Source organism: Lepidothrix coronata, unplaced genomic scaffold (genome assembly GCF_001604755.1).
Source record: "Lepidothrix coronata isolate B3197 unplaced genomic scaffold, Lepidothrix_coronata-1.0 Scaffold156, whole genome shotgun sequence".
NCBI lineage: Eukaryota > Metazoa > Chordata > Aves > Passeriformes > Pipridae > Lepidothrix > Lepidothrix coronata.
Window position 1 is genome coordinate 2,172,569 of NW_016690336.1, and position 11,813 is coordinate 2,184,381.

Sequence of the window (11,813 nt, forward strand, 5' to 3'; positions counted from 1 at the left end):
CAGTGTGGAGAAGAAAAGGCTCTGGGAAGCCCCTTCCAGTGCCTAAAAGGTCTCCAAGAGAGCTGGAGAGACACTTTGGACAAGGGCCTGGAGTGACAGGACAAGGGAGAATGGCTTCACACTGCCAGAGGGAAGGGTTAGATGGGATATTGGGAAGAAATTCTTCCCTGTGAGGGCATTGATGCCCTGGCACAGGTTGCCCAGAGAAGCTGTAGCTGCCCCATCCCTGGAAGTGTCCAAGGCCAGGTTGGACGGGGCTTTGGGCAACCTGGGCTAGTGGAAGGTGTCCCTGCCCATGGCAGGGAGTTGGAACTGGATGATCTTTAAGGTCCCTTCCAATCCAAACCAGTCTGTGATTCTGTGAACATTATGTCAGCACTTCCAGATTGAATTTCTATTAAAAAAAAAAAAAGATAATTGGGAAACAAGAGAACAACCTTGTTGTTGTCATGCACACGGGGGTAGTGATGGTTTTGATGATAGTTTTTAGGGTTCTTTGAAGGGGAAGGGGAAGCTGGGTTTCATATATTTTAGTACCTTTGATTTTGAATCTTGGGCAAAGATCCCACTCTGTTTGTGCCAAGTGCTGTGTAAATACCTGGCAAAACCAAACTCAGCCTCTCTGTTCCAAATGAAAGCTGGATTTAGACAGATGGAGAATACAAACACAGGCTGAGTGAGAATCAGTCACCAAAGTAAGGCTTGGAGACAACAATCCATTCCAGTCCCAACCACTTGAGTTTCCTCACATGGTGCAGCCAGAGGAGGTTGAATGAAAGCAACCAGGAACCAGATCTTTGCAAGAGTTTCCTTGCAGGTGTCCAGTGCAGCTTTCGAGAAAGTGCAACATTACCTGTGTAACAATTTAGTCAGCTGCTTTATGGGATGCTTAAAGCTGAAGTCAATGTCCTGTTGCAAAAAGCTTATTTTCAGTAATTCTTTAGCTCCAGGGCTCAGTCAAGCAGCTGCTGTTGTTTCTCACTCTGCCAGCTCCTGAGCTGTGCTCTATTATTTGTGCACAGCTGATCTATTCTAAATTAACTTTCATTTTAAAAATACTTATTTCAAAACTGGTTTTTTTTTCTTTTTGTTTCATCGGTTCATTGTGCACCTGAACAAGCACTTGTGCGAGCAGAACTCGGAGCAGAGCACGGGGATGGGAAGAAGGGGTGAGGAACAGGTGGGTGCTGCTGAAACCATCGGTGCTGCAGGAGGAAAGGCTCATTAAACTGCAGCCCAGTAGGTGTGTGAGTGAAGTTTTGAAAGGCTTTCAAAGTGAAGGTGAGCAGTGTGATGCAGAGAGGTGATTTAGTTAGTGGAAGAAGTTTGAGAAAGCACTGACTTCACAAAAACCTGAAGTATCTTTGTGATAGTTTTCTGAGTGCGTGTGATGGAATGAGATTGCTGCTAGCAGAGAGTACAGACAGCGAGGAACAGGAGGATAACATCAAGAAGAGGAGGGGAGGAAGTATAGCTTTGGGCATATGGATGAATCAGAATGTCATAAGAGTCATATCTGGAAGATATAGGTGTAGGTTGGATTGGACAACAAAAGAGGAAACTCAAAAATAGCACCTGTATAATAGGAGAGAGAGAGAATAATTTCATTTGGACTGTGGGTGTGATTATCCAGGCACAAGGTGGAGAAGCCACGTGACTTCCTTCTGTACCTCTCGAGTTTCTTGGTAACAGAAATGCTCTCAAATCTTGAGTATCCAGCCTGAATGCAGCATGGCAGTTCTGTGGCTTTTCATATGACCTTTCAAACCTTTCAGTCATTCCTTTCCACTCTCTTTAGAAGTAGCTTGGTTTCCTTTCTTGATACTTTTTCTTTTTTTTTTTCCTTTTTTTTTGTATTGCAGCAGTTTTCCTGAATGATCCGAATTTACCAAATAACTCACATTTTGTGGCTGAACTATTTTCAGTGTTCTCTTTATCTTTGTGGTATTTGCAGTTTTTATCTCTTTACCTGTTATAACTTTCCCTTTTTTTTTTTTTTAATTTTTTATTCTTCCTTCTGTAGAAAATGTAAGATACCTGGGAAATACTTTATTTCAGGTAATGGATTGCCAGTGTAAACAGGCTGAAAAACTTTCCTTTTGCCTGAGAAATCTTAGCAACATCTAAACTGATTCTCCTGTGGCAGGTAGATAATTGATTGTGGCAGGAAGACGTTTGTTCTGGAAAAGACTTGTAGCAGGTAGTTAAAGCATTTGATTTGATCAATACTCCTTAGCCCTGGTGAAAGAAAGGTAAAGCAGGAAAACATCCTTTTGAGGGGTTATTTTGGTCACCTGCATGTTGATGTCTTTGCCAGTAGTTCCACATAAAACTCGGGTGTGCAGATATTCTTAAATCTTAAATCTTCTGGTTCTGTAGCAGTGAACATTTATTGCATTGGGAGGGGCAAAGTTTACATGAATATACTCTATATTGATACTTTGGAACAAGTGAAAATTTCGTTACTTGACAGTTTTCTAGAAGTTACCTGCAAGGCTAAGCATGCTTTCTGCAGGAAGGCTGAAGTCATAATTAAGTCAACATTTGAATGGAGATGTAACCGATAATTTCAATAATTTAGGTCAGTTGTTTATTGCTGAATTCATGGTGTTAGTCAAAAGCTGGAGAAAAATATGAATCATCGTCAGATGTATTAGTTTTTGCCCTCATGCATGCTTTTGAAGGACCTCTAAATTATACATGTAAGTTGGCACAGAAAATCATCAGGTGGAACATATTACATTAATTTTTGATATTAACCCCCTCCAGCCCCACCCACTAAATCTGGGATGACCTAAGTATAATTTTGTGGAAGATTTCATACAGAACATGCTTGTGTGATGGGAACTTAGGTTCATTGAAGAAATTTGTCAGAGTTAAAAGAATTTAAATGTTAAGGATGAAAATGCCTCTGTAGTCAAATTTGCTTTTTAGAAAAATGATTGGATTTTAGAACCATTATACAAATTAGCAAGTTTACAAATTAGCAAGTTTAAGAAAGTTAATTTTCCATTTCTAGGGTAATATAAGTATAGTCAAGCTCTTCCATGGTGAAATTGTGGTATTAAAAACTATTCTCAAATACCTTTAAAGTCAGCAGAGCGTGCTCATGATTTTCAGAAAATAAGCAAATAAACCACAGAGACCATTTGTGTAATATTGCTGTAAACGTCTTTCATTGTAAAAAAAATAAATATTTATTGGGTTGAAAAGAACTCCTGATTTGCCTAAATGCTGAATTTCCCGTCGGTACAGCAAACTTCTTTATGTGACATGAAGATCTTAAATGATTAAGAAGTCTCATCTGGGACCTGCAAAGGCAAAGCTGGAATAAAAAGACAGTTGCTGTTAGAGACAGAAGGATTTCTTGTTTTCCTTCATAGAATCATAGAACTGTTAAGGTTGGAAAAAACCTCCAAGATCACTGAGCCCAACTGTGGATTTGATGGCAAATTTAACTGTGGGGTTGGCAAAGGAAAATCCCGGGCCTATTATTAGGTACAAGAAATAATTGTATCAGATGTATTAAATATTTTAATTTGGAATTGGAAAAAAAAGTGGTGATTTCATTTTTTTTCCCCCTCCTTCTAATTATAATAGATCCCTCTAAGCATTTAGAGTAATAGCATTTAATGTAGCCAGGAATTCAAACCAGCAAGTTCATTAGATAAGTTCCAGTTCAGTGGCATCTGAAATTTAGTCCCATTTCTTCCTCCACCAGTTTTGTTCTGACTCAGGTTAATAACAGTTTGTTAATTTGCACACACCAGAAAGTGTAAAATTAAAAAATTGGGACTTGCAATGTGCAGTTCACCTGTTTAGTCTCTGTATTTTGCTCCCATAATTCGGGCACCCTGTCCAGGGTCCCTCTCCAGCTCCCTTGGAGCTGCTTTAGGCCCTGGAAGGGGGTCTAAGGTCTCCCTGAAACCTTCTCTTCTCCAGGCTGAACAACTCCAAATTTCCCAGCCTGTCTTCAGAGCAGAGGGGTAGTTCTGCTGCAAGAAAAACAAATGGCTTCCGAAGTTTTTTTTGGTTGGATTTTTTTTTTGGTTGGGGTTAAGTTTTTGGGCTATAGCCATTTTTTTAACCTTTAGGTTTTTTAGTTGTGTTAAATTTTGTTATTTGACTGTGGATATGAAGCTGATGTTCTTGGAAAATGTAGATCAGAAATCTGCAAGTGATATCGCAAATTCATTTTTCTAAGAGAAATGGATGATAATCACACTTTTTTTTTTTAAGTGATATCACCATTTCTGTCTAAAACAGAGAAAAATATGTATTTTCATAAGACAGCTTTTCTGAGTAATTTGCTTAATCTGCTCCTTTTTTGGTGTGTGTATAATTATTATCATATGATTGCCAGCATTATTTAATTTCTGTAATTATCAGTGTTAAAATTAAAAGCCTTGCTTTTCTGTCAGGCATTTTAACCAATTTCTCCTCTGACAGATTTCCCTTTCTCCCTTTAGTCTCTTGATTGAAAAGATTGGCAGATCTGTAGTGAGTTTGTAGATGCATAGTGATTTTCATATATTAAGGAAAAAAAAATAATCATCACTCTTTCAGTTCTGATTATTCCTGTATTATTCCAGAGTTTCAGAAAGGGAATATTGGGCAGAGTGTCCATGGTTTATGTTACTGTTTGCCATATGGTGGGTTTAGATACTCTGGAGTGCAGCCTGGCACTGCAGGAGAACCTGCTCCAGAAATCCATGCTCTCTTCCAACACGCATTTTTTTTAATGGGGATTTGTCATTTCTGCTGTGTATAAATGTAGATGTTTTATTATGAGGTGTTTTTTTTTTTTTTTTAAACTGGGAGGTGTGAAAAATGGGGGTTTGGAGAAATCAAATGTACCTCCTTGTTTATTAAGAGGTGCTGAGTTGACCATCCCTATTCCCATAAGTGAAGGTGCTTAGGTAAGGGGAGTTGGTTGGAGAATCTTTCTTGGAATCAAAAGTTACATTTGTACCCACGTTTGTACCTCGTGTCCAGCTCAGTTTTCAGATCCCAGATATGATTTCCTCCCCTAAAATGAATCTACTGGCCTGTGAAAAGCTTCCCAAAGAGCATCTTCCTCAGCATTTTTGGACGTACGGATTTTTCTCCTTCCGCCTTTGGAGTTATTGAATCTCTCGCTATCGAAATTTAGATTGATAGGTCCCTTTCTCCTTTCCCCAGGTTCTGCTTTAGGAATTCTCTGAATCATTCCTGTTAAAATCTGTCTCTTCCTCGCTCTCTGAGGCAGCAGGAGCAGGGCAGGGACCGTCCCCCTGCAATGGGCACTGAGGAGGCCTCACCTCGAGTGCTGTGTCCAGTTCTGGGCCCCTCAGTTTTGGGAGGGTATTTTGGTGCTGGAGCATATCCAGGGAAGAGAATGGAGCTGGGGAAGGGTCTGGAGCAGCAGGAGTAGATGAGGGAGCTGGGGGGGCTCAGCCTGGAGAAAAGGAGGCTCAGGGGGGACCTTCTGGCTCTGCAACCCCCTGACAGGAGGGGGGAGCCGGGGGGGAGTTGGGCTCTGCTCCCAGGGAACAAGGGACAGGAGGAGAGGGAACAGCCTCAGATTGTGCCAGGGGAGGTTTAGGTTGGATATTGGGAAAATTTCTTCACATGTCAGGCATTGGAAGGGGCTGCCCGGGGCAGTGTTGGAGTCTCCATCCCTGGAGGGATTTAAAATCCCTGTGGATGTGGCACTTGGGGACATGGGTCAGTGGTGGCCTTGGCAGTGCTGGGGGAATGGTTGGACTTGATGATCTTAGAGTACTTTTCCAACCCAAATGATTCTGTGATTCCATGATTTTCTCTGCCACAACAAGGGCTGCAGGCAGCCGGGGGGGAGTCGGGCTCTGTTCCCAGGGAACAAGGGACTGAACAAGAGGAAACGGCCCCAAGCTGCACCAGGGGAGGTTCAGGTTGGACATCAGGAAAAATTTCTTCACTGAAATGGTTGTTAAGGATTGGAAGGGGCTGCCCAGGGAGGTGTTGGAGTCCCCATCCTTGGAGGTGTTCAAGGAATGGCTGAATGTGGCTCTCAATGCCCTTGTCTTGTTGACAAGTTGGGAATTGCTCACGGGTTGGACGCCATGGTCTTGGAAATCTTTTGCAACCTAAATTATTCTGTGATTCTAATGCAAACCAACCACAATCCACACGAGGCAAAGTGCTGCTGTCACTCTGAGTGGCCAAACTCAAATTTACAAGGACCTGAAAGCAAAGGCCAGCAGGGAGATATTTTATCCCACCTTTACTTTGGAGGCACCGTACGTGAGAAAGGTGCTTAACTCCTTACTTTGAATTTATTGCTCAGCTTTGTCTCTACTATATTTTCCAAGAAGTTCTGTTACCCTTAAACTTAAGTAAATCCACAATGACTTCAAGTCAGTGCTTTAGAACTACATTTGAGTGTCATAAAGTATTTATTTCATTTTTTTCTAAGAAGATAAAGGTTGGAAATAGCTATAAACACCGGCCTGGACTGTGGAATAATGTTTGGAAATAACAGAAATAAATCTTGAACACAGTTCTTTTCCTTGAAAATCTCGAAGGTTCATTTAACAGAGATACTCTTAGGTAGTTAAAGAATAATAAAAAAGTCTTACCCTGTCTAAAAATGGTTATAGCATAATTAGTATTTCACTGTATCTATTTCTTTCTTTACATATATTTCTCTGTAACATATACAGTGGATAAAACTTTTTAATTTCACTTTGTTTAGATTAGTAATATTCTTACAAACATGAAGGACTTGTTTCATATTTGATATGAAACTTGGTAACCTATTTGTGTACCAAGGGAAGTCTGTAATAGTTATCTCTCTGCTTTTGTTTTTAATTATTAGATAATGTAAAAGGGCACAAAAATGCTACAAGGAATCTGTGTGCCATAAGCACATGCTGCTGGCAGCCACAATTTGAATCTAAAAGGAGATCAGCTCTTTTCTGGTATTTTTTGCTGATGTTTTAGACAGCAGAACCATGTCTTAACTGCAAGTCCCAAAATCGAAGCAATTAGAGTGGGAAAAGACCTATCAAGTTTTACAGATTATTTTCTTGACAACGCAGGATTTTTACCCCTTAAANAAAAATGCTACAAGGAATCTGTGTGCCATAAGCACATGCTGCTGGCAGCCACAATTTGAATCTAAAAGGAGATCAGCTCTTTTCTGGTATTTCTTCTTGCTCTGTTTTGCTGCAGGGTAATGTGTGATCTGCAAGTCCCAAAATCGAAGCAATTAGAGTGGGAAAAGACCTATCAAGTTTTACAGATTATTTTCTTGACAACGCAGGATTTTTACCCCTTAAACAGTGTTCTCAAATTTGTGTGTCTGTTCTAATCACAAATGGTCTTTCAAAACGTCTTTTCCACAGTTTCTAGATACGGATCACCAATGGAAAAACATCCTGTATCTCCGTTTTTGTGGTTTTCTTGTTGTACTTCCCATTCCTATTAAAGAACTGTGATTTGAAAAAAAAAAAAAAAGAAATAAATTGAAGTTTGTTCCATTTTTCTCCTCATCAGTTACTTTCCCTGAGAGGCAAATCATTCTTCTCCATCAGTGACCTCTAAAACTCGTTGATTTGCATTTAAATATGATCTATCATTTACATTCCTAATAAAAAGGGAGTAAAGAGGCCACAGTAGTCACATTGGAACGTTAGTTTTTGTCTATCGCTGTAAACCCAATTTATTCTAAACATTGTATCTATGGAAAATACTATCATTAATATTGAAATCAGAAGTCAAAACTTGACGAACTGACCCACTGTACTTGTATTCTACATTTCTTTTGTGGTCTTTCAGTTTGGCTCCCTGATGGGAGCTGTTTAAATTCCTTTGCCTAATTTTTAATTTTTTAAAATAATTTGCATTTAAAGAGTGCTGGATAATGCTATTTGATAGAGTGATTTTCTTTTTGGTTGAACTTTTGAATGGAAATTTTGATTAAAATGCAGAAACTTGGCATTTAAATGGATCTTATTTAACACAATATATATGGGGGATGAACACATTATTTTTCTTATCGTTTAAATCTGTGTAACAAATGTTATCTGTAGTTATACATTATTTTTTAGTATGTGTGTTTGTTATGCTTGAAATTTTAGAAATGGTAGATTTCTGTTTATAATACTGATTTTTTTTTTTTTTACTGTAAATGCTCGAATTAATAGCAGAAACAAAACTTTCCAGCATTTCCAAATACCAGTTGGTGCCTGAACTTTGACTGGAGATGTGGAATTAGACATGATGTAAATATGATATAAATTCTAAAGCAGAAACATAAATGCAGATGGAGTTCTGACCTCAATAGCTCCTGCAGAGAAGAAAGGGCACTTTTACATTCTGCCTTTATCTTTGTTTTGCATGGGGGTAATACATATACTGAGGATTGGCTTAACATTTAATACATTACTTGTTGAAGAAGAACCCAATAAAATATGATTTTCAAAAGTGTTCCTGGATAAAACGTCCAAAAACTTGCAGAAAGGGAAAAAAAGAAGAAAGGTTTTATCCCCAGCTTCATTATAAATTGATGAACTTGCAATTTAAATTAGTTTTGCTCATTAATTTTCATCTCAGTGAGCTGAAGTGCATTGTATTGATCAGAAGTTCTAAACCTGACGTGGCTGAAGCCCATAAGTGCCGTGTGACAACACACCCTGGTGTTGATCCCTGATGTGATTCCTCCTTCAAAATGCAACAGGATCTTGTTAATTTGCTCCAGTGGAAGAGATCCGTGCGGATTTAATGGTTCATCTCATGGAACGGGTGCCAAGGACATTGAGTGACACTTCTTATCTTACTGACTTTAATTTTCGAGGCTCAATTTAATGTAATATTGATAACTTGCTAACAAAAACTCCCCTGTTATATTGTTTTAAAATCATCTTTCAGGGAAGTGAAGTCAGGTTTCACTCCAGAACTGTGTCAAGCACAAGTGAGGAAGGGGGAGCAAATGCTGCTGCAGTTGGGACTCGCCTGTAGGCAGTTTTTGGTGTGTATATGTCTGACTTTGAGTAAAAAAGACATAACCAACCATATTTCAGTTGCCTTTGGACAAGTTTTGGGGTTTTTGCCCTTCCTGTAGCTGCCCTTATGACCATAAACAGCTTTTTGCTATGCACAATATAGAAAATAACCACCATTATTTCCTCCCTAAATGTGACAAAATCCACCCATCACAAAGCTTGATCACAAATTATCTTATCACTGATTCTGTATTTTAGGGACATGTATCTGGAAAAATATTTTTCTGCTCTTAACTGCAAATCTTCTCTTAAAAACTGCTGGCTGACAAGAAAGCATGGAATCACAGGATCAGAGGATGGGTTGGCTTTGGAAGGAACCTTAAAGATCATCCAGTTCCAACCCTCTTCCATGGGCAAGGACACCTTCCACTAGACCAGGTGGCTCAGAGCTCCATCTAGCCTGGCCTTGGGCTTCTTCCATTGGAATTCACTGTAGCAGGATCTGAAGAAAAGCTTTTCCAAACCTGCTCTTTCTTGAAACAAGAGCAAGGAGAATAAAAGATGTGGGAGCACATTTGACGGGCAGTAATTCAGACCATTCCCAGTGTGTATGTACACGAGTTCTGAATCCTGTAAATGTCCACATTAGGTAAAGAATGTGTTCCTGGATTTGGAAATGCTCTGAGAAGCTGGAAAACAGCATGTTTTAAAAGGATTTTTTGTGTAGGGTTGGAAAAGGTTTTGTTTGGTCCTGCCTCTCCTCCCCACTCCTCTCGGGAGTCGATGTTTATTTCTGTTTTGTGTTATTTTTAAGTGACCTCTCACTCTGGAGTAATCTGCTGATTGCTTGATTAAAATTAGATGTTTTGCTTAATCAAATGAGCTTTTTGGCCTTTCTGGCTTCAATTTTTGCTCTTTGTGGAGACCTCAGTGGTGCTGCTGCTGGTCCACGTATTTGCAGTTTTTGTAATTCCTGGCTAGGAGGATGTTGTTTAATTTTGACAGGCATTCCTGCCTTCCTGTAACCTGAGAGTTTGATGTAATTAAAGAGAACATAAGTTGTGCTTTCTATACTTAGGCTTTTCACGTTCTAATTTTCCTTTTTTTTTTTCCTTGAGGTCACCATTATTTACAGACTTTTTAGTGTGAATAATTTACAGTTCAAGGTCTTTGGACTTGAATAAACTGGAATTTATTTGGTTTTCCTGGTTCTGTTATTTTTTTTTTTTTTTTTTTTTTTTTAAATCAGTGGTTAAAGCACAAAATGAACACCTTGGAGAATCCTCTTCTCAAGTGCCCTGATTTTCTCTCTGCTTGTAAAGCTTCTGTGCTCCCTTCAGTCAGTAATTTTGCTTGTTTTATGACTTCGTGATCCTTCTTAGATGGAAATTTATTGCCAAGTCTTCTTTTTCCTTTTCTACCGTGACTTCTTTACACTTCCTCTGGAGGTTTAGATGAATTTCTGTCATTTTTAACACATCCTATTTAAATGTGGTAAAACTTTCGTAACTGAGCCAGCCCAAAGCAAAGGTTGAGGTCTCTGCAGTCACTCCTGTGTCCTTACCAGTACTCAAGTTAATTACCTGTGAGGATTATTTCTGAAGCTGTAAACACATTTGTCTGTGTGCTTTTAATCACTTAACAGTTTCTGTGCTCATTCACTTATAAAAATACTCCTTGTCTTGGTTTTTATTGAAGACATCCCTTTCAACATCAACTAATTGTTTGTTCTGGTGTGGCAGGAACATTAGATGCTTTGATGTCTTTGCATTTGAGTGCCATTATCTATCAGTGAGTGCAATAAAAAAACCATCCACCACCACTCTTTAGTGCCTTAAAACCAGAAATTTTTCAGACTGGCCATTATGAATTTTGAGGTAGCTTCAATCACTTCGTTTATGTATCCTTAATTGCTGTTATTTTTTCAGATTAGGGATTTTAAATTATTTTTTTCATGACTTTTTTCTAAGTAGCACATCTGTAAAAGGACAGTCAGGGGGTGCTACAGTTTCAAGGACACGTGGCAGGCACTCTGTGTTCTGGTCTGGTTGACAGAGTGAGGATTGGTCAAAATTGGGCTTGATGATCTTGAATGACTTTTCCAACCTAAATGATTCTGTGATTCCACGAAGGACAAAAAGACTGAGGGGGTTTAGAGGCAAGAAGGCTGTGTTCTGCTGCTTGGAACGTTTTCCTAGGGAATAACGGCTCTGGGGTAAGGAAAATACAAGTGGATTTTTTTTCTCCCAGTCTGTGTGAAGATTTGTACCCCTGAGCTGGGTGGTGGGTCACTGCGACAGCTCCTTAGGGCTGTAAACTCAGGGTGACCATCGCTCTGTTGGGATCATAGAATCATAGAATCAGCTGGGTTGGAAGGGACCTCCAAGATCATCAAGTCCAACCCTTGATCCACTCCCACTGCGGTTGCTGGACCATGGCACTGATGCCACATCCAGTCTATTCTTAAAAAGCTCCAGGGACGGAGGACGCTACTTCCCTGGGCAGCCCATTCCAATGTCTGATTACCCTCTCTGTAAAGAAATTCTTTCTAATATCTAACCTAAACCTCCCCTGGCACAACTTGAGACCATGCCCTCTTGTCTTGCTGATGGTTGCCTGGGAAAAGAGACCAACCCCCCCCGGCTTCCCCCTCCTGTCAGGGAGTTGTAGAGAGTGAGGAGGTCTCCCTTGAGCCTCCTCCAGGCTGAACAGCCCCAGCTCCCTCAGCCTCTCCTCATAGGACTTGTGCTTGAGTCCCTTCACCAGCCTTGTTGCTCTCCTCTGGACCTGCTTCAGGACCTCAATATCCTTCCTGAACTGAGGGGCCCAGAACTGGACACAGCACTC

General features: G+C 39.9%; 1 protein-coding gene across 1 annotated transcript in view; it reads left to right on the plus strand.

Moving 5' to 3' along the window:
* Positions 1-1,159: 1,159 nt before the first annotated feature.
* The window catches only part of LOC108504257 (catenin alpha-2-like), a gene marked incomplete at its 3' end in the record, with an annotated part of 101,664 nt that continues 91,010 nt past the window's right edge, over positions 1,160-11,813 (plus strand). Inside the window, exon 1 of the mRNA XM_017828991.1 lies at positions 1,160-1,180. The remainder of the gene's footprint in view (positions 1,181-11,813) is intronic.